Source organism: Ovis canadensis, chromosome 20 (assembly GCF_042477335.2).
Source record: "Ovis canadensis isolate MfBH-ARS-UI-01 breed Bighorn chromosome 20, ARS-UI_OviCan_v2, whole genome shotgun sequence".
NCBI lineage: Eukaryota > Metazoa > Chordata > Mammalia > Artiodactyla > Bovidae > Ovis > Ovis canadensis.
Window position 1 is genome coordinate 26,192,144 of NC_091264.1, and position 21,551 is coordinate 26,213,694.

Consider the following 21,551-nt stretch of genomic DNA (forward strand, 5'->3'; position numbering starts at 1 on the left):
GTGCTCTGATGGTATTTCTCACATTGTATAGTACTGCTCGTGTACATGGTAGCCTCCAGTTAGAATGTTAACTTCTTGATTATCAGTTTTGGAATTCTCAGTGGCCAATGCAGTCCCAGACCTAACCTGCCCATGAGGGTGCTTAGTAGGTGTTTAGGGAAGGAATGAACAAAGAATGCACAAAGGAATGGCTTGTCCCTGAGGGCACCAGCATAGTTCACACCCAAAGCTACCCACCAAGCTTCTCAACCCTCAGCCTCTTGCCAACACTTGTTTGAGAAGAATCACCACTCCTGGAGGATCCCTGGAGCCTAACAGAGTATTATTGCATTTTCAGTGGCTGAGTCCACGCCACCTCATGTGACCTGCTGGTCAGCTGGAGATGCCACAGGAACATGACTCATCGAGGTCAGAAGATAGTTTTAATACCCAAACTACAGAATTCAGTTATACAGGAGTGCCCCAACTGCCACTCTAGGAAACTTTTACAAAATCAATTCTTGTGATGTAATTTATCAATGATAACGACTCGTTGGGCTTCCATTCTCTTTAGCTCCTAGAAAGATCAGAGGAAAAAAATGATAACTGTTTACTCGGATTTTTGTCCAACAAAAAGATATGAAGGATCCTCACTCTTCTCTACACTGAGTCCCAATCCCAACTATTCATTGTGAGACAACGGGTCAAATTCAAGGGTACATACAGTCTGTGGTTTTGATATAGGACAAAGATTACGTCTTTACAAGAATAAAGCCAATAACTTTAATCTCTTTAATTAATTAATTTGGCTGTGCCGGGTCTTAAGTTTTGGCAAGCAGGGTCTTTAGCTATGGCATGTGGGATCTATTTCCCTGACCAGGAGTCAAACCCTGGCCCCTGCATTGAGAGCAGAGTCTTAGCCACTGAACCACCAGGGAAGTCCCACCAATGACCTTAGTCTTGTTAGCACCTATCATATCCAGGTGAACTTAGAGGCCACAGTCAGAGCCTCAGGGCAGCCAGAGGGGCAATGTTAGGGGGTGTGGGGTGGGCCATGTGGGAGGGGTAATATAAGAAATGAAGCTCTAGTCAGACGAGTCACTACTGGAATGTGCAAGTAGGGAACCTTGATTTTATCAATAACATAACAAGATAACCTAAATCAGAGGATGGAGGGAATGGGATTAAATGTGAAGTATGGAGTCCTTTGCTCAGTGAGTGATGCCTCAATGAAAGGCAGTAGAAAAGCTATAGACACATGAGCTGGAGTAACACTGGTCCAGTAAATTAGCAGAAATCAGAGAATATGTATGCCTGTGGGTTGGAAAGGGAGGGTGGCTGCTGGAGGACGAATGCTGGTCTCCAGACAAGGGCAAGGGGAGGGACTGAAGGGAGAGGTGGTATTAGAGGTGATGAGATCACCTGGCCCAAAGTCATTTAACCATTCCCACCTTCCTAGCATGCATCCTGCCTTGTTTAGGACACTGCTCTGCTAGGATCCCCCAGGGAGCCTGGGAGAGTCACCCAATTATGGTTTAACATTTTAAGATCTGGAGGAAATCTTGAACATCATCAAATCCCACTGTGTCGTTTCATCAGTGAAGGAACTGAGGCCCAGAGAAAGATTAATTTGCCCAAGGATACGGTTCTTAGTCCTGCCCCTGCCCCTAACGAGATGTGAAGCTACGGGCAAGCCACTTTCCCTCTCTGAGCTTAGTTTCCTCTTCTGTAAAATGGTGGCTTGCAGTATTTAGATTTCTAAGTTCCCTTCAACTCCGATCTTTGCTGTATTAAAATAATGATTCCCCTCTATCACTCTGAAATTTTAGAGGTCAGATTACTCACTGCCCCCCCCACCCCAATACACCCACACATACATACCCCATCTCACACACGAGTCAGGCAAAAAACATGCTTGGAGAACACTTGAACTCACTTAATTTTAACCCAGTGCTCGTTTTCGGCAGGGGTAAGGACAAGAGATCGGGTACACGGAAGAAACTGCCAGAGGAGGCCGGTAGCTCCCAGGCGCCTGCCTGGTGTGGCCAGTCCCTGCAGGGCCCCTAGGAGCTGGCAGCGCGACAGGATAAATCAGGCCAGCGATCGCACCTTACATGGCCGTCCCCAAGGCTGCCCGGAATCCCTGGGATTACGCAGACTTGTGGAAGATTTGGAGCAAGTGCACAATCACCTGCCGCCCCCACAAGTGTGCCCGGGCTTCTGCAACCCCCGTCTTGTGACCGAGGAATTTTTAAATGGAAGCTCTGAGCTCACGGAGAAGAAAATGTCTCCCTGATGTCACACAGTTGCTGCCAATTCATCAGCGCAAGCTAAAGGTCAGAGAGAGGGAAGCCATGGCTCCAGGGTCCCTCGGCTGCTCCCTCGGCTGGGGCTTCCCTTCCAGCAGGCTTGCCGCCAGCCACCCGGGGCCAGCCCCGGGGAAGCCAAGCCGAGGGCTGTTTGCATTTCCAGGACACGCACAGAGGCAGTGCTGACTCCACTCGCTGCTTCTGCACTTCCTTTCTCAGACATTAACCACTTCGTCCTCCCAGCCCTCTCCTGCCACCAGGCTTCTCTGTAGACAGTTTACCTCGTAACATCAATACAATGCTGTCCCGAGGATCTTTCCCCGGGATCACTGCAGGGGTAAAACCAAATTGCACAGAGGTTCTTTTGGTATTTCAGCAACTAAATTCAGTGGTCAAAGAGCAGAGACGAGTCCCACAGTGACAACCTTGGCTCCACTGCTTCCTGGCAGTGTGATATTTCCAAGCTATTTAACCTCCTGGAGCCATCTTCCTGACCTAGAAGATGAGGATCATAAGAATAATTACCTCATGGTATTTGAGGATTCACTATGAAGCATGGGTACAGACCCTGGAGTGTAGTGAATGCTCAATAAATGTCAGCTTGGAACCAACCCTCACAGCTTTAACTGGACACATAATTTCCTCATTTGTCCAATGGGGATAGGCTGATGTGTGATTGACAGAGTCGCTGTGAGGATTCAGTGAGAACGAAGAGAAAGCAATTAACACAGCACCTAGCACGGGACAAATAAATGGTGACTACTGGGACTATTGTCTCCATCAATCAAAGTGTGATCTATAGGGAAGACTCAGCGTATTCATTAATACAACACCTTCTCGGAGCCTGACACAGTCCTTGGGTTCCCATCAATTCATACTTCAGGGTTAAAAGATGAGACATATGTGATCAAACACATATGTGATCACATAACGTGTATGTGATCAAACACGGACAAAACATTTAAAAAAAAATGAATTTTCCCTCTTTGGAGGATCATTTTATATTCTAGCCAAAGTTTTTAGGGAGAAGAGAGAGATGAAAAGGAAAAGTTACCATGGGTAAGAGAGAAGGATTAACTGGGTGACGGCAAGGAGACAGCCGATGGAAAATGAAGTGACGCAGGAGGAGGAGGCTGAAATAACTGAGTAATCAGATAGCAGTGGATTTCTCTAGAGTTGGGAGGGACCACAGGCTAGCTGTCTGCTTCAGCTGTAAGGGACAGATCTGGAAAGAATGGCAACCACTGCCATGGCCTGCTCAGCGAGGCTCACTGTCCCCCCCAGTCCCACCCGCTGCTCTCTGTGGGTCTCCCTCTGGGGCGCCCTCAGCGCCCCCCAGACTCCTGCATCAGTGATTGACTAAAGGCTGTCCCCTAGATCAGTCGGCTGTCGACCCTGCCTCTCCCTCTGCGTTGGTACCCCCCATCCTCACCTCTCCTGACACAGGGAAGTTCTAGATGAACTGCAATAAACGTAAACATGGGCTTTGCTTCCGGGCTCCTCTCTCAGTGTCCCAAACAGGTGCACTCAAACAGGAAACACTTCCTTCCCCGCTTAGCCCTCCTCAGCCTCTTCCCATCAGTTTTTCCTCTTTCCCTTAAGACAGATGTGTTCAAGGCTCTTGGTTTTCTCTCTCCATGGGACATTAATATTTAAATTACAGTATCTGGAGATCCAACAAATATATTCTGTCAACATTTTTTCCCCCTTCATTTTATAGCAAAGCTTTAATCCTTTCTTTTAAAAAAAATATTTATTTATTTTTTGGCTGCGCTTGCTGGGGGTTCTTTGCTGCCTGCGAACTTTATCTAGTTGCAGCGAGCAGGTACTCTCTCTTGTTGCAGACCCTGGGCTCTAGCAGTTGCAGCTCAGGGGCTTAGCTGCTCGGCAGTATGCGAGATCTTTCTGGATTAGGGATGGAACTCATGTCCCCTGCACTGGCGGATTCATAACCCACTGGACCACCAGGAATGGAACTCCTGACACCTGCACTGGTAGATCCTTAACCTCTGGACCTCCAGGGAAGTCGTTGTAAACACTGCTTGAATCTATAATCGATTACCAGGCACTGGGAGTTCCCTGGCAGACCAGCGGTTAGGACTCGGTATACTTCCACCGCAGGGGGCACAGGTTCAATCCCCGGTCCAGGAAATGAGATCCTGCATGCCATGCAGCACAACCCTCCCCCTTCCCCTCGCACAAAAGAGAAACCTCACCAGGCACTGTTCTAGATTCTTCTGCTTCACAACTACCTCGTTACGCTGGGTTGAGGCATCAGCTTTCAGAAGCTTCCGATGAGAAACCTGGGAAAGGGTGGGGAGGCTCAGCGTGCCTGAGCCTCCCCACCCTCCTGCCCTTCACATCCAGGCAATGACCAAGGCTGTGAGGTCATGTGTCTCCCATATCCACCGGGCACGTCACCTCAGGCCTTCCTCGTCTATCACCCTATCTGTTCACGGACGCCCCTGCCTCCGGCCTTCCCTTGTGTTCTGCTTGGCCTCCTCACCTTCCTCAGAAGCCCTCCTCCTCACCTTAACCCTCCTCAGCTGCAAACCCTTCAGTGATTTCCCCTTACATTCCATTCCAGGGCTTCCTAACCCTGCCTCCGCTCTCTGGAATGGAGAGAGTCCTAGAGCCCTGCCTTACCCGTGACAGGGGTTTCAGGGAGGGACGGAGAAGGAGGGTGATGTCAGGGTACCAGTCTAACCAGAGGGGCTGTGTACACAGGAGGGCTGGTGCAATGTGGCTGGGGCGAAAATCTGAATCATAGTCAATGAGGGCAGCCAAATTCCTATCTGGGAAATCAGAGCAGCCTGAAGGGTGAGGCCACACTGTAAACAGAATGAGTAATGAGGTCAGAAGCTGGTGGGGACCAGAGTCATGTCTAGATGCAGTTCAAGGAAACGGAAATGGTAGGGCCCTGGAACTGTGAAGGGAGTTGTAAGAAGGTGCTGGAGACATGCTGCGTTGCGCTACACGGGGATGTGAGGGGTGCGGCAGCCCGTGAACTCTCCCTTCCTTCTGGCTTTGCTCTTTGACTTTGCATGCGTGGAAGGCCCTGTCTTCCCTGCTGCCTGGTCTCACACCCTTCACATGCCCCCAGCACTGCCGAAGGACTTGTCCTAGGTTGCAAGCTGATGGTTGTAGAAAAAGAGCTCCCACCTAATAGGGGACGTGCTCCGGAGGCAAGCGTCAACTCCTGCTCATTAAGTGGCAGACTGCTTCACATCTCCGTGTGTCGGAGTCCTCATCTGTAAAGTAAGGATAATAATAACACTTTATAATAGCGTTATATAATAATAACACTACTCTGAGGATTAGCCGAGCAAATGTTTATAAAAAGCTTACAAGAGTGCTTGGCACATAGTAAATGCTGTATAAGTGTTTGTTAAATAAAAATAAGGTGCCCAGATGGTAAATAAGGCCAGTACTCAAAGTCAGTTCTAATTTTAACATTCAAGCCCTTAGATCCTCCACCACTAAGGTCAACAGCAGGTTACGATGGACTAAGCTGACTATAGGACTTTCGAAAATTAATTCTCATTTCAACTAACAATAGAAAAACACGCTGCTGGCTTATTGCACTTGGGCACAAAGGAAATATCTCTTGAGTGACTACCCTTACCTGTTCTTAGGAAACCACTAAGAAATCCAGAAGGACCAGTTCAGGTAATAGCACCCATCCCCAATTTAATACACCTTGCAAAAATGTAAAAAAAGTTAGACTTAGAAAATGACTGTGGACATCAGAAAGGAACAGCACGGATTAGGGAAGCTCAGTCACGGCCACAGCTCGTGTTGGAGAGGTTGCTGAGAGGAGATAATGCAAAGAAAAGGAAACAGTATTATATTTCTTTTTTTTATTAAATAGCTGAGGGCAAGGTGTTTGGCAAGGAGAGGGAAAATGTGAGTGTCTGTATGGTTTGTAAAATGATATTTTTAAAGTGCATTCAGTGTAGTCATAGTTGAAGTGAAAAGTCGCTCAGTCCTGTCCGACTCTTTGCGACCCCATGGACTATACACGGTCAGCGGAATTCTCCAGGCCAGAATACTGGAGTCAGTGGCCTCTCCCTTCTCCCTCTCCCAACCCAAAGCTGCATTCAAAGAAGAGTGCAAAAGTCCACTCCAGCTATCAACCAGAAATCTTTATTAACTGAGCCTCTCAGGCGACTACAGTATTGGCACTAATAGATGTTTGAAAACGATGACCCTGATAGACTGAAAAATCCCAAACAGCTCTCTGAAACAAGAAGAAAAAGATTAAATGAAGCTTGGTATGGTTTGTGACAAGCATATTTTATTGTATTCTAATGTTTCCAAAACAAGCAATATTTTTGTCATCTATGTATGTGGTGATTTATACGCCATCTAATAACTTTCTACCCATCATCTTATTAAAACAATACATTGCCTGTTGATGGTATCGGGGTTTAAGAAGCATTCCTTTCTCTGAACGCACTTTTCTTTCCATGTTCCCACCCCCTACCCTTTATGCCTGTCTCTACCACAGCAGGATTTTGTTTTCAGTCCAGACTTGACCCGATGGTCATCTACTATTTTTTCTTCCCTAAAAAAATGAAAGGTGTCTCTGGCCTTAGGAACCACTTACCCTCACTTGCATAACTTTCATACTCAGGGTGGAGGTTCTGAGGTGGGTGCTCGCTCATAACAGACAAGAAAGGGCAGCGCCTGGGTGGAATTTTTAAAAATAGACTCCTCTCTTGGGAGGTAGGGTCCTCGGAGAGTAGGGCCAGGACAGCTGAGTGGTGTGGAGCACGTGGCTTGATACAAACAGAAACAGTCCTGCTGGGACCGCCCCGGGGACTCCCCGACAGAGGAGAACTCAGAAGGTGCCTGCTTTTTCTAATTACCATCCCATTCCTTTCGCTCCCCTTCTCAGTCCACAGCTCAAGGCTCTGCATACCACAGGGGTCAGTCACAAATAAAATCCATACATAGACTCCATTCTGGGGTCACACAATCTGGTTAACAGCTCAGACTGAAGATGGCCCCAGCTCCCACCTCCCTTTCCCCACCACAAAAATCTCTGCTTGTAAACACCAGTCACTTAGTAACACCCTCAATCCGTCGCCTCTCGGCTATTATTCATCACCGACTAACCTTAAACCAACTTCTCTCTTCACAGGCCTCCCCCTAGAAGAGAGGAAATTCCACAGCTCTGATGCGATGTGAAATACGATCTGCAGGCCCAGCACTCTTTCTTTCTCACTCTCCCCGGCCAGTTCCCAAACTGGGTTTCCCTGGTCCCACTCCCCCCTCCCCCGCTTTCCCTCTCCATTTTACATGCCGTAACCTGATAGGCTGAAAACTCAGCTTCTTTCATCTTCCATTTCCCACATCCTGAAAGTCTGTGGAGAAGGAGCCCACCCAGATAAAGGAATCCCAAGTATGTGCACCCCTCCCCCTTTAACTCCATTCACAAAGCAGATTACTAATGGCCGGGAGGCTCCAGGGAGGCCCTACCCCCCTCCCCACTCCCGGCCTCCAAAGAGTTTACTCAGTCCACGCCCTCAACTCCTCGCGGGCGCAAAACCCCAAGTCCACAGGCCCAGAACCCAAAATTAACTTTTCCCTGGCCTCTGCCCCTAAGGAAAGCTTTCAGACTTCACTCTGGGGGGGGGGGGGGGGCTGCGAAGGCTAGGAGATTCTGTCTACCACTATTCTGTGCCCTCTTAGGCATTTCTAGATAAGAGGGCTCAGGCAAAATGTGTCATTGGATCAAGGGGGAAAGATAAATATGTAACATGTGATGTTTCAAGGAGACAAGTGTGTGTCTTTGGGAAAGATCCCAGAGCGTTCTAACCCAGAGACATTCCTTTCTGACAGAAACCATTCTGAGGCCAGAGAAAAGATGCTTTATTTGGGGAATTCCCTGGCAGTCCACTGGTTAGGACTTCAGGACTCTGCTTCCCCTGCAAAGGACTGGGGGCTCCAATTCTATCTTGAGTCCTGGTCAGGGGAACTAGGATCATGCATGCCAAGCAGTGTGATCAAAAAAAAAAAAAAAAAGCTTTATTTGAGGTGATAGGCAAAGAATGGGTGAATGTGAATGGTAGGAGGGTATGTCTGTGGAGGGAGGTGGTTCTGGTAATATTTTTGCTAATAAGTTTCTTGAGTTGAAGTATCCTATTGTAGCTCCTCACTACCTGGAAATTAACAATTACAAATCATGTCCCCTGGGTCAGTTATTGAGTTGACTCCTCCAGAGTTCTATCACTGATAGGGAAAAGAGGGAGGGGCAGATTCTTTGACTTCCACCTCAAAGGTTAGGAAATTCCCCACAAGCATCCCCTTTTTATCCATCCTTTAGGGAGGGTGTGAAAGCTCTTTTGAATCTGTACCAGCTCTGGGATAATCAGTTCCCTAAATTTACTAATCAATGTGTGAAACATGATTTCCTGTATCAAGGAGTGCTCACCAGTCCTGATATCAGGGGGTATATTTAACAGTTTATTAATCCATACAGTCTTTGCAGTTCGCAGGAGAGTTAGCTAACTTGCTCAATGCACTAGCACTGGAGCACAACTATGCTAATGGCTGGGTCCATTGTGAGTACACTGAGTCACGTATTCAATAGATCTCCGCTTGCCCAGGAAGTCTCCTGGAATCCCAAGAAGACCTGGTAGGTACAGTGAGGATGATAAGAAATAACCGACTGTCGCAGAACAGCCACATGGTAGCTCCTCAGACCATCCCTAGGGTGCTGAGGAGAAATCTGTACCATGGTTCAGCTCCAAGACTGGCTCACATTGGTAGTCTGCATGTAAGAGCAGCCTGCTCCCCATACCCAACTGGTAGCAGGCTCCTACACGGGCTCACCCTTCCAAGACAACAGCAACACAAAAAGATGCGCCGACAGTTTCCTTGTCTATAAAATGCTAGTCCTTGCTGATCAAGGGCTTCCCTAGTGGCTCAGATAGTAAAGAATCTGCCTACCAGGGTTTGATTCCTGGGTTGGGAAGATGCCCTGGAGAAGGGAATAACAACCCACTCCAGTATTCCCGCCTAGAGAATCCTGTGGACAGAGGAGCCTGGTGGGCTACAGTCCATGGGGTCACAAAGAGTCGGACACGACTGAGCAACACACACTTTCACTTGCTGATCAAAGTGTGGTCCTTACCTGGAGCTAGTTAGAAATGTAGGATTTCAGGCCCCATCCTTGAAACCCGCCGCATTTGAACAGAATCCCCAGGTGATCTCTGTGCACATTATAAGTTGAGATGCTCTGGTCTAGACTCAGGATCTCTAAGGTCCTCTTTCTAGTTCTGATCCCATCAAGTGATTCCCAAGGAAGGTTTTCTTCTCTGAGAAATGATTTCCCTTCTTGTTTACGTCTCCCCTCCAGGCACTTACTGCCTCCTCTGCCAAGAAACTCAAGTTTCAGTTGTTCAGCAGCTCAGTCGTGTCTAAATCTTTGAGACCCCATGGATGCAGCATGCCAGGCCTCCCTGTCCTTCACTATCTCTTGGAGTATGCTTGAACTCATGAGATTTGCTTGAGGAGCTTTTTTAAAATGCAGATTCCTGAACCCCATGAAATCAAGAAATGCTCTGAGTAGGACTGCAGTGGAGCCAGAAGTTCTGTATTTCAGCCAGCTTCCTCCCAGTAGTTCTACAGTTAATAGTCCCTGGATATTTAAATATTTAAAATTTTTCATTATGGAGACTTTTAAACACGTAAACAATAGACTGAATAGTAATAATGCCCAGCAAGTTTCAATACCAGCCTCAACAAAGATCAACTCCAGGTTGACTTTGTTTCATTCAGTTTATGTTTGAAAAACTTTGGCATCTAATTGCCCCCCCTCTTCTCTGTTCCCTTCCCTTAGCTGCTTCCAGTCTTTTAAGGCTCCGTTTATTCTTCTTAAGGGCAAGACTTATGTCATATTGTCTTTGAATCTCCAGTACCTAACACCGGGCCTGGTACATGCAGGCACTCAGTGAATGCTTACAGAAATACATGAAAAAGAATTTTAAAGTAAAACATAAGCTGGATGGTTTAAACTGGAGATTATCTGATCTCTCATTTTTTCAATTCTTCTCCCGTGATTCCTTTTTCAGTTAGAGAAATGACAGCATCCAAATGCACCCTACCGAGTGAAAGAATCAGGAAAAAGTTTCCACAAGTCCTGGTTCACCTCGCTTTCCTTCTGATCTCAACACTTTAAAAAAGATTGTGTGTGTGTGTGTTAAGAGAGAAAGTAGGGAAATACCTCTGGGGAATGAGGAGATTGTCTCACGGCCTTTATTTTACTCTTTAACCTAGTAATAAATCTCTTAAAGCTCCTGTGGTATTCAGAAGATCCTGGACACAGGGAGGTCTTCCCACAGTTGTGAAAGGAATTGGTTTTACTAAGTGGATGGAGCGCCCATATCCAAAGGCAGAGTCCTTGTTTTCACCTATTTGCTAATTATAAAGGCTAGAGCTGAGAACTCAAAGGGGTGAGCTGAAGACCAGGAGGGAGACAGGACCAGACTGAGGCGAGAACTCTGCAGCTCCCCAAACTCAGCACAACAATCAGGGGATGAAGCGGTAATTAGGCCTGATTATCATGCAAGGCAGCCCGGGTTAAATTGGAATGTAGCCGGAGAGACGAAAGGCTGGATGGGGAGTTTGCTATGCTGGAGACAGGCTTTGATGTCTGCGGAGAAGGTTGTGTTTCATTCAGCCATCCAACCAACCAAAAAAATGTTTCAGGAGCAACATGAAACCTTCTAAAATGCAGCATACGGCGAGCTGGAGAGGAGAGTGAGTGGCTGGGTGCGGGTTCTTGCATTGTGTGTGTGTGTGTGTGTGTGTGTGTGTGTCTGTGTACTTACATGCCACTTTTCTCAGATTTACCTCTACAGCTTCTTGAATCTGTCAGAAGACAGGAAAAAGTGAGAAGGAGCCTCCACTCCGACTGTTAACTCACCGCCCTTGGCTTTGCAAGTTCTTAGGACAAGGGGAGAATATATCAGGCTGTCACAAGACAGCCTTTCTACCTGCTGTGGGGAAAAAGCAAAGGAAATAGAGGTAAATGATTCTCTGCGTCCTGGAGAGACCCATAACTATGCTAAGAGATGCAGACGGAGTCATCTGAGGCTGCCAGCTACCACAGCTTTTATACCAACTGATGTAGGAAGAAGAAGAAAATGAGCCAAGAAAGTAGGTTAGTCTCCCAGAGAAACACGAAATAGGTAGCAAGTTGGATTTTTACACCTTTCACTCTTTGATTGCTTCAAACCCAGAGCTGTGAAGACCAAGGAATTCCTTCTGTGTCCTCACCTCACCTTTTATTTTATTTATTTATTTATTTATTTATTTATTTATTTTCACCTCACCTTTTAGAGGTGTCCCCTGTTCTAAGACATTGCTTTTGTATCTCAGCTAACTTGTTTCAGCGAGGTGCCATCCCCAAACCAACCAACAACTTTCATTTCATGCAAGGGACTTTTGATGTAACTTGGTACTAAATCACCGGCAGGCAAACAGGTTTGCAGGCAGATGTCATCATGTTATTGTTTAACTTACTCACAGGGTGCTCACCATTGGAAGTAAGATGTGCAGTCTTAATTCTGCATTAAGAAAATCCATGAAAATACAAAAACCTTACCTGGGAAATGAAATGCAATTTCTATCTCACAGAGATTACCAAAATAAGACCCACAATACCATCCAGACACAGGGTTCAGTATTTCTTTTCAAAAGGGATAAAGTAACTTGTTGATCAAGTTATCTCAAAAGGATTAATAAAGGATTTTTTTTTTTTTTTTAGCATATCCAACACATCACTTCTTGGGTTTCTGTCAAGCTTTTCCTCTATATCTGTAATGGACCATCCACAGACTGCTATTTTTGCTGTGATCTCTTCTGTTGTTCAGTTTACCCTTAAGACCTGTATAAAATAATAACGACATGTCTTTACCATAAAGTAAAGAGTCCATGAAATAACTACAGATGCCACCTTCCCATATTGTATCTTTCTCTACTGATATTGGTACTATACTTCAGGAATTGTGTAAGTGAAGAATGATGCTTTGATGTAACAGGCTGTTCCTTTTTGTTCTCCAGTTTTGTTTGATTTAGGAGAAACTCTGCTTAATCCCTTCTATAAAATTCCCTGAAGTTACTCTTGCAGTGTGCAGTATGGGTTTAGGATAAATAAATTGCACAATATTGAAAATACCCTTTCATGAAGCTATTGTATTTTGTATAATATTTGAAAACGAACTGTGGAATTTAGTTTTTACTCAGCATTTAGAAAAAAATAGAGGGGAGAAGGAGGGGGGAAAAGAGTCTTAGCAGCTGTGTATTTTTTTTAAATAATAAGAAAATAGCATTCCCCAGAATTTCCAGTAAAACCCATAAGATTTAAGCAGTTCATCCTTAAAGTATGTGTGGGATGCTGGGAGCTCCCTAGCTTTTCCAGGCAACCCCACCCCCCAAAAAAACTCCCCACAAGAAAACAAAAGCAGATGGGCTGCATCTGAACGAATGAAACTCCCTAGAGGCCAGAGCTCTCTGCTCTAAATGCTAATAGAGTGAGTAATCAGAAACCTACATTTGGTAAATTATTTATCTTATCTCTGGAACTCAGCAAAGCATCGAAGGCAGCAACTTCTGTAGAAAGATGTTGTTGGTCAAGCGCTCCAGCTGGAATTTGTACTTTTACTAGAAAAGGGAAAAGTTCAGAGACAAGAGTGGCTCGTGAAGCATTTTTGTTTTTTAAATGACCACGGGCAAAGCCAAGGAAAACTGACTTCACAGTTCTGTGGAACAGGTCTGGTTCATGTTTTGTCTAATGGGCCTTACGTTCCATCTGTATTAGGGTAATGGCAAAGGAAACCAATAGATAATAAAGTTCCCTGAAGAATTGAGAATAGGTTCCTGCACTCCTCGTCTCCACTCTCCCCTGGCAAAGGGCAGCCAGCCAGAGTGACCGGAAGCTGAGGTTCTGAAACCCAAGCTTCCCGCATCCAAATTGCCAGGAGGGCTTGTTAAAACCCAAAGTGCTAGGTCTCAACCCCAAAATTTCTCACTGTGTAGGCTTGCTGGGGTGAGGCCTGGTGATGTGTGTTTCTGCATTTTGAACAAGTGCCCAGATGCTGCTGTTGTTGGTTCAAGGACCACACTTGGAGAACCACTGGCATGGAGGGTGGGGTCTTTCTGGAATTTGGTTTGACTTCTGTAGAATTTAAGCATCCTCCCTTGGGATGAGGTATGGCGATTTAGAGGTTTAAGAGCTGTGACTGGGATTCTGAAGGTGGGATTACCCTAGAAATGAATCTTAGCACAGTCACTTATTTCACGAAACGTATTTACTGGATAAGTCAATTCCATCCATGGTTAACATTACAGTTAAGAGTGCATACACTTGCTTTGCATCCCTCACAGTCTCAAGTACTTCTGAGTTCAGTAGAATTAACCAAATTAAAAAGTAAACATTTCTGGGAATTCCCTGGCAGTGTAGTCAATAGGACTCCTTGCTTTCAATGCCAAGGGTTCAGTCCTTGGTCAGGAACTAAGATTCCACAAGCCGGGTGTGGCTCAGCCAAAATAAAAAGGAAGTAAAGGTTTTGTTTGAATAAATATGCTTGTATAATTCACATTCATATTTATAAACACATTAAAAAGTCTGTGTTGTCTCTACCCAACTTCATTAGTTCTTCCACATCGTAAACTCAATTTTGACAGGTAAAATTGTGAAATAAGAGAAACCCAAATGACACCTTTCCCTCTGTTTCTTTCCTTCAGACGACAAACATATTTGCAGCACACACTGTATGCATGAGTAGTACGCAGACACAAACACATAAATGGAAGACAGGGCCTTGAATCTAAGGAGAGATGAGAGAAGTGAAAGGGAAGTCGCTCAGTCGTGTCCGACTCTTCGAGACCCCATGGACTGCAGCCCACCAGGCTCCTCTGTCCATGGGATTTTCCAGGCAAGAGTACTGGAGTGGGGTGCCACTGCCTTCTCCGAAGTTAAAGGAACTCCCCACCAAATGTGGTGGCCAGGCAATGCTTGTACAGAAAGTGGCACTTTCGTTGGATCTGCTCAAAATCCTTTCATGGCTTCCTATCATCCTTCTGATAAAATCGATATTCGACCGAATGGCATACACAGCTCTTTAAATATACATATAACATATAAAACTTTATTTTATATATATATAAAACTTTATTTTTTTAATTTTAGTTTGGATTGCACTGAGTCTTCCCTGTTGCAGGGGCTTGCCTCTAGTTGCAGAGAATGGGGGCTACTCTCTAGTTGCTGTGCCCAGGCTTCTCGTTGCGATGCCTTCTGTTGTTGCAGAGCACAGCCTCTAGACGCACGGGCTTCAGTAGTTGCGGGGTTCTCCGGCTCTAGCGCACAGGCTCAGTAGTTGTGGAGCTCTGGTTGTTACTCTCTGGCGTGTGGGATCTTCCCGGTTCAGGGATCGAACCTGCATCTGCTGCATGGGCAGGCAGGTTCTTTACCTATGAGCCACCACGGAAGCCCTACACAGCTCTTTATAATCACCTGTGTTTACCTGTCCAGCTGGATTTCTTTCCATTCCTTTTTCACCACAGGGGCCATACTCAGCAACAGGGTAAGAGGCTGTCTGTGATCATGTGAATTTCAGATATAACTGTAATTGACTGTAATCCTCTATGGAGCACCCTTCCCTTTTCTCAAACAGGGGCAGACTACAGATCTCTCTGGAAGGGAGTATTGTGAGGGGCAGCTGGAAAGTGACTGCCTTATGATCTGTTGGACTTTACTTCAGTGAGCAGTCAATTGTGTACATAATGCTTCACTGTTCTTACTTTGTGTGCTTTTTGTGGCAGGACAGATCGAACTGAAAAGCAACGATTTTTCTTAACCTCACAGAAGTGCAAACTTTCCCTCAATTTTATGCTTACAAATTTTTGGACGCTGCTTACTACCATATGATGTATTTTTCCTGTCCATGCAAATGCGTGCCTCTGAGTGTTGACATATGCTGTTCCTTCTTGCTGAAATTTGAATTTCCCCATCCTGTCCTTTGACTGGTTGACTCTTTTCTTCCTGTTTGTGTTTCAAGACCCTCATCAGTTGCTACCTCCTCTCGAAAGCCTTCCTTGACCCTGAAGTTCAGATTTAGAAGGTGTCATCACTTTCTTTGCATACGTTGTCCTTACTGTAGTCACTGTTGGGCAAGTGTTGAACCGTGTGAGGTGCTCATCAAATGCTTGTGAAGAGGCCAGTAATGTATAAGCAAAGAGAGATGGGAAAATACAAGTCTCGTTCTGGGGACAAGTTCTATCCTGCCCTGATCCACCCCTCACTAATGTGGACAGAAAGACATGCAGTTATAAGCAGAAGACCTCAGAATAGCGGAGCCTTAGTTTCCTCATCTCTAAAACTGGGATAATGTCAGTATTTTCCTCATGGTGGGGTCCCAGGGAAAGTGTCTATAAGGCAGTTAGCACTGGTCTTGGCACATAGAAAGTGAAGGCTAGCGATTATTTGCTATATTAGATTAATTCCACACTTTTATCTGGGGGTGGGGGGGGTTGTCATTTGGCTTACCAAGGTGATCTTTCCTAGGCACCTGAGTAAATGACTGGGATCAAATCTATTATCCAAATTTAGACCCCAAGTCTCTGAAAGACATAGGTGGCACTTTGGAGCTTTCTTGTGTTACTGATGAGTCTAACAGTTGAGCAGATGAGCAGTATGAAGTGAGATCTCCTGGGACTGAGACTACCCCAGGGACAGGGGAGGGGAAGTAGTGCAGTTTCCATATCAGAAGGGCTTCTTGCAGAGAAGAGGCTTTGTTTTGAGTTCTCCAAGAGTGCAGATTAAGATCAAAAGAAGGCAAATTAAAGTTACAAAAAACCAGATTTTAATTTAACATTTAAAAGCTTCCAAATAAGTATAGTTGTATGGAACCAGCTGGCTCTTGAGGCAGCAAACTCCTTTTTAGTAGCAGTAATCAGGGTCTAGATAATCAAGAATGATGTATCTAGGATCTCTGCTTTAAGATTCTTGATTCTGAAATATGGAAGGCTTTTAAGCTTCTTTATTTTCTTGGGCTCCAAAATCACGGTGGATGGTGACGGCAGCCAGGAAATTAAAAGACGCTTGCTCCTTGGAAGAAAAGCTATGACCAATCTCGACAGCATATTAAGAAGCAGAGACATCGCTTTGCTGAAAAGGTCCATATAGTCAAAGCTATGGTTTTTCCAGTAGTCATGTATTAATGTGAGAGCTGGACCATAAAGAAGGCTGAGCACCGAAGAATTGATGCTTTTGAACTGTGGTGTTGGAGAAGACTCTTGAGAGTCCCTTGGACAGCAAGGAGATCAAACCAGTCAACCCTAAAGAAAATCAACCCTGAATACTCATTGGAAGGATGGATGCTGAGGCTGAAGGTCCAAAACTCTGGTCACCTGATGTGAAGAGGCGATTCATTTGAAAAGACCCTGAAGTTGGGAAAGATTGAGGGCAGGAGGAAAAGGGGATGACAGAGGATAAGAGGGTTGGATGGCATCACCGACTCAATGGACATGAGTTGGAACAAACTCTGGGAGATGGTGAAGGACAGGGAAGCCTGGCGTACTATAGTCCATGGGGTCACAGAGTCGGACACGACTGAGGGACTGAACAACAGTTAAGGTTCTACTGCAACCAAGAACTTGGGAGTTCAAAGACTTGGCTTCAAATCCCAGATTTGCTCTGAGATAGCCACCTAACCTATCTTTGCTTCAGTGTCTGTATCTGGAATGGGGATAGCAACCCAATTTTCCTCAATATCAGAGGGTTAAATCTTTCAAAATATATAACTACTTTAGCACAGTTAATATAGTTAACACCTGGTAAAAGGTAGCTCTTTTTATTATCAGGTTCAACATTTTCTCATGGGTGTGCTCATGTAAATTCTTATCAATGTCTAGGAACTTTTTCACCTATGAAGCTTAATGATATGTTACCATTCCCTTCTCAGTGTTTCCACATCTGAGCTCACTCATTTTGGTTAATCTAGGTACCACTCAGCCATCCCCAGAGATTAGGCAGAGGAGAGTCTACACCTAAGCCCAGGGAATGTGTGTCTTCTGGATAGGTTCCAGAGTAAATGCCCTTTTCCTTTAAGTGACATAAACAGTCCAGCCACTGTTTCCAAGCTTGGTTAAGAAGAGGAACGGACCTGTTTCCTCTAGTGTCCCCTGAGTGCTGATAACTGGATGCCAAGGAGTTGGCCAGATCATGTGGGATAGGCAGCTGTCTACATGGTGTAATTTGAGGGGTTTGAGGAAATCCCCCTGCTTAAAATATCTTCCTCCAATGGCCAGGACACATGCCTGAAATGTATTACTTATTCTTCAGAGTAAGGTAATGCTGAAATGCAATTGTTATCCAGGAAGGGACTCACACTCAGCCATTATCATTCACTAGCACCTCAGTATAAATCAATTGATCAGATTCCTTGGTTGAATAGAGCCCCAAAGATAAGCAGGCAAAAGACAAATAGGTCTTAATGAGGGAAATTGATCCCAAAGCCTCAGAAGTAAGAGGCACTGGGCCACTCAGGTGAGAGGGCCTGTGAAGACGGTCAGAATGGTTTAGAGGAAGCAGGAATTTGCATATTACTACAATTGTAGACATTAAAAAAAATAACACTTGTTTCCTCTTTGGGCTTATATTCTTAGGTTGTTTCCCCAAAGAGGAATTCCCAGATTAAAATTAAAGTTTTGATTCCATGACACCAAAATGCTACAGAGCCACCAGTTCAGCGTAAATGTTCTTGGGTTGAATTATCTTTATATAATTTGCATAACTGTCCTTGCAGAAGGCCACTTATTCTTTTATTCAACCATAAGTTTTTGAGCTTATAGTAAGTGCCGGGTATCATATTAGGCTCTGGGAATACCAGACAAAAGTCAGCAATTCCTACCTTCATACATTCTAATTATTAATCCATTTGAGACAATTCAACTATTCTTGGATTTTATCTTTCTGTTGTATTCGTGACATTTTTATTCTTTTATTCCCCTTGACTCAATACATTTCTGCTGAAAAATAATTTGTCATTTCATCCAGGCTTAAGAAGTCACCATAGTACTATGTTTATTGAACTGATTCAAGCATTCCAGTAAAATTTTGCTGTAATTCCATCTTCCAGAAAAGGCCAGCATGAATAATTTGGTTAACTATCATTTTTAAGTCACTAGATACCGAGTGCCTATGATATACTTGCCAATTATTGAGTTATGTCTAGGAGGGAGCTATTATTAGGTCCAAATTACAGACAAGGAAACTGAGTCTTTAGAGGTCAAGATTACACAACTTCCAAGTGACTGAGTCAGGATTTAAACCCACCTCTGTCTGACTCCAAAACTCATGTTCATATTGAGCATGAAAGAGTAATTTCTTAAACAAACACTTTAATGGTTAACATCTAACGATGGTTATAGAGTCATCTATAAATAATATTGTCTTGTCATAGGCTTGGATGGAAGCTCTGGATTCCAGTGTTTTTTGTAGAAGCTTTTTAACAAATTGTATTCACTGTGCTAGGGCTGTCATCATAAAATATCGCAGTCTGGTGGAATGGGAATCAATTTTTCTCACAGTTCTGGAGACTAGAAGTCTGAGATCAAGATGTTGACAGGGTTGGTTTCTTCTGAAGTCCCTCTTCTTGTCTTTGTTGTCTTCAAGTGGTCTTCCCTCTTCTGTGCATCCCTTCTATGTCCTCATGAGGACATCTCTCTGTGTCCTCATACTGGATTAGAGGCCACCCATACGACCTGATTTTACCTTCATTACCTCTTTATTTTATTATTATTATTATTTTTGGCCATGTAGCATGCGGGATTTTAGTTCCCCAACCAGGGATTGAACCTATGCCCCCTGTGGTGGAAGCAAAGAATCTTTTTTTTTTAATTGGAGGCTAATTACTTTATAATATTGTGGTGTGTGGTGGTTTTTGCTATACACTGACAAGAATCAGCCGCAGGTGTACATGTGCCCCCCATCCTGAACCTGCCTCCCACCTCCCTCCCCATCCCATCCCTCTGGGTTTTCCCAGTGCACCGGCTTTGAGTGCCCTGTTTCATGCATTGAACTTGGACTGGTCATCTATTTTGCATATGGTAATATTCATGTTTCAATGCTATTCTCTCAAATCATCCCACCCTCGCCTTCTCCCACAGAGGCCAAAAGTCTATTCTTTGTATCTGTGTCTCTTTTGTTTTCTCTCATACAGGGTCGTCATTACCATCTTTGTAAATTCCATATATACGAGTTAATACACTGTATTGGTGTTTTTCTTTCTGACTTTCTTCACTCTGTATAATAGGCTCCAGTTTCATCTACCTCATTAGAACTGATTCAAATGCATTCTTTTTAATAGCTGAGTGATATTCTATTGTATATATGTACCACAACTTTCTTATCCATTCATCTGCTGATTGACATCTAGGTTGCTTCCATGTCCTGGTTATTGTAAACAGTGCTGTAATGAACATTGGGGTACATGTGTCTCTTTCAATTATAGTTTTCTCAATGTGTATGCCTAGCAGTGGGATTGCTTGGTCTTATGGCAGTTCTGTTATCAGTTTTTTAAGGAATCTCCACACTGTTCTCCATAGTGGCTGTACTAGTTTGCATTCCCACCAACAGTGGAAGAGGGTTCCCTTTTCTCCACACCCTCTCCAGCATTTATTGTTTGTAGACTTTTTGATGGCAGCCATTCTGACTGGTGTGAGATAGTTCCTCATTGTGATTTTTATTTGCATTTCTCTAGTAATGAGTAATGTTGAGCATCTTTTTATGTGTTTGTTAGCCATCTGTATGTCTTCTTTGGAGAAATGTCTGTTTAGTTCTTTAGCCCATTTTTTGATTGGGTCTTTTATTTTTCTGGTATTGAGCTGTATGAGCTGTTTGTATATTTTTAAGATTAATTCTTTGTCAGTTGCTTTGTTTGCTATTATTTTCTCCCACTCTGAAGGCTGTTTTTTCACCTTGCTTATACTTTCCTTCATTGTGTAAAAGTTTTTAAGTTTAATTAGGTCTCATTTGTTTATTTTTGCTTTTATTTCCATTATTCTGGGAGGTGGGTCATAGAGGATATTGCTGTGATTTATGTCAGAGAGTGTTTTGCCTGTATTTTCCTCTAGGAGTTTTATAATTTCCGGTCTTACATTTAGATCTTTAATCCATTTTGAATTTATTTTTGTGTATGGTTTTGAGTTTATTTTTGTGTATGGTGTTAGAACAAAGCTAGTCGAGCTGATGGAATTCCAGTTGAGCTATTTCACATCTTAAAATATGATGCTGTGAAAGTGCTCCATGCAATATGCCAGCAAACTTGGAAAACTCAGCAGTGGCCACAGGACTGGAAAAGGTCAATTTTCATTCCAATCCCAAAGAAAGGCAATACCAAAGGATGCTCAAACTACTGCACAATTGCACTCATCTCACACACTAGTAAAGTAATGGTCAAAATTCTCCAAGCCAGGCTTCAACAGTATGTGAACCATGAACTTCCAGATGTTCAAGCTGGTTTTAGAAAAGGCGGAGGAACCAGAGATCAAATTGCCAACATCCGCTGGATTATCAAAATAGCAAGAGAGTTCCAGAAAAACATCCACTTCTGTTTTATTGACTATGCCAAAGCCTTTGACTGTGTGAACCACAACAAACTCTGGAAAATTCTGAAAGAGATGGGAATACCAGACCACCTGACCTGCCTCTTGAGAAATCTATATGCAGGTCAGGAAGCAACAGTTAGAACCAGACATGCAACAACAGACTGGTTCCAAATAGGGAAAGGAATACGTCAAGGCTGTATATTGTCACCTTGCTTATTTAACTTATATGCAGAGTACATCATGAGAAACACTGGGCTGGAAGAAGCACAAACTGGAATCAAGATTGCCAGGAGAAATATCAATAACCTAAGATATTGATGACACCATACAGATGACACCATCCTTATGGCAGAAAGTGAAGAAGAACTAAAGAGCCTCTTGATGAAAGTGAAAGAGGAGAGTGAAAAAGTTGGCTTAAAACTCAACATTCAGAAAACTAAGATCATGGCATCTGGTCCCATCACTTCACGGCAAAGATATGGGGAAACAGTAGAAATAGTATCAAACTTTAATTTTTGGGGCTCCAAAATCACTGCAAATGGTGATTGCAGCCATGAAATTAAAAGATGCTTGCTCCTTGGAAGAAAAATTATGACCAACCTAGACAGCATATTAAAAAGCAGAGACTTTACTCTGCCAACA

At 44.1% G+C, this 21,551-nt stretch overlaps 1 long non-coding RNA gene across 1 annotated transcript; it reads right to left on the reverse strand.

Annotated features, from left to right (window-relative positions):
• Nucleotides 1-4,022: 4,022 nt before the first annotated feature.
• Nucleotides 4,023-7,489, reverse strand: LOC138425053 (uncharacterized). Its single transcript, XR_011251072.1, has 3 exons — nt 7,410-7,489; nt 5,451-5,539; nt 4,023-4,591 (listed from the first exon to the last, which is right to left on the reverse strand). It is a non-coding gene; the product is annotated as an uncharacterized lncRNA (long non-coding RNA).
• Between the last annotated feature and the right edge of the window lie 14,062 nt (nt 7,490-21,551).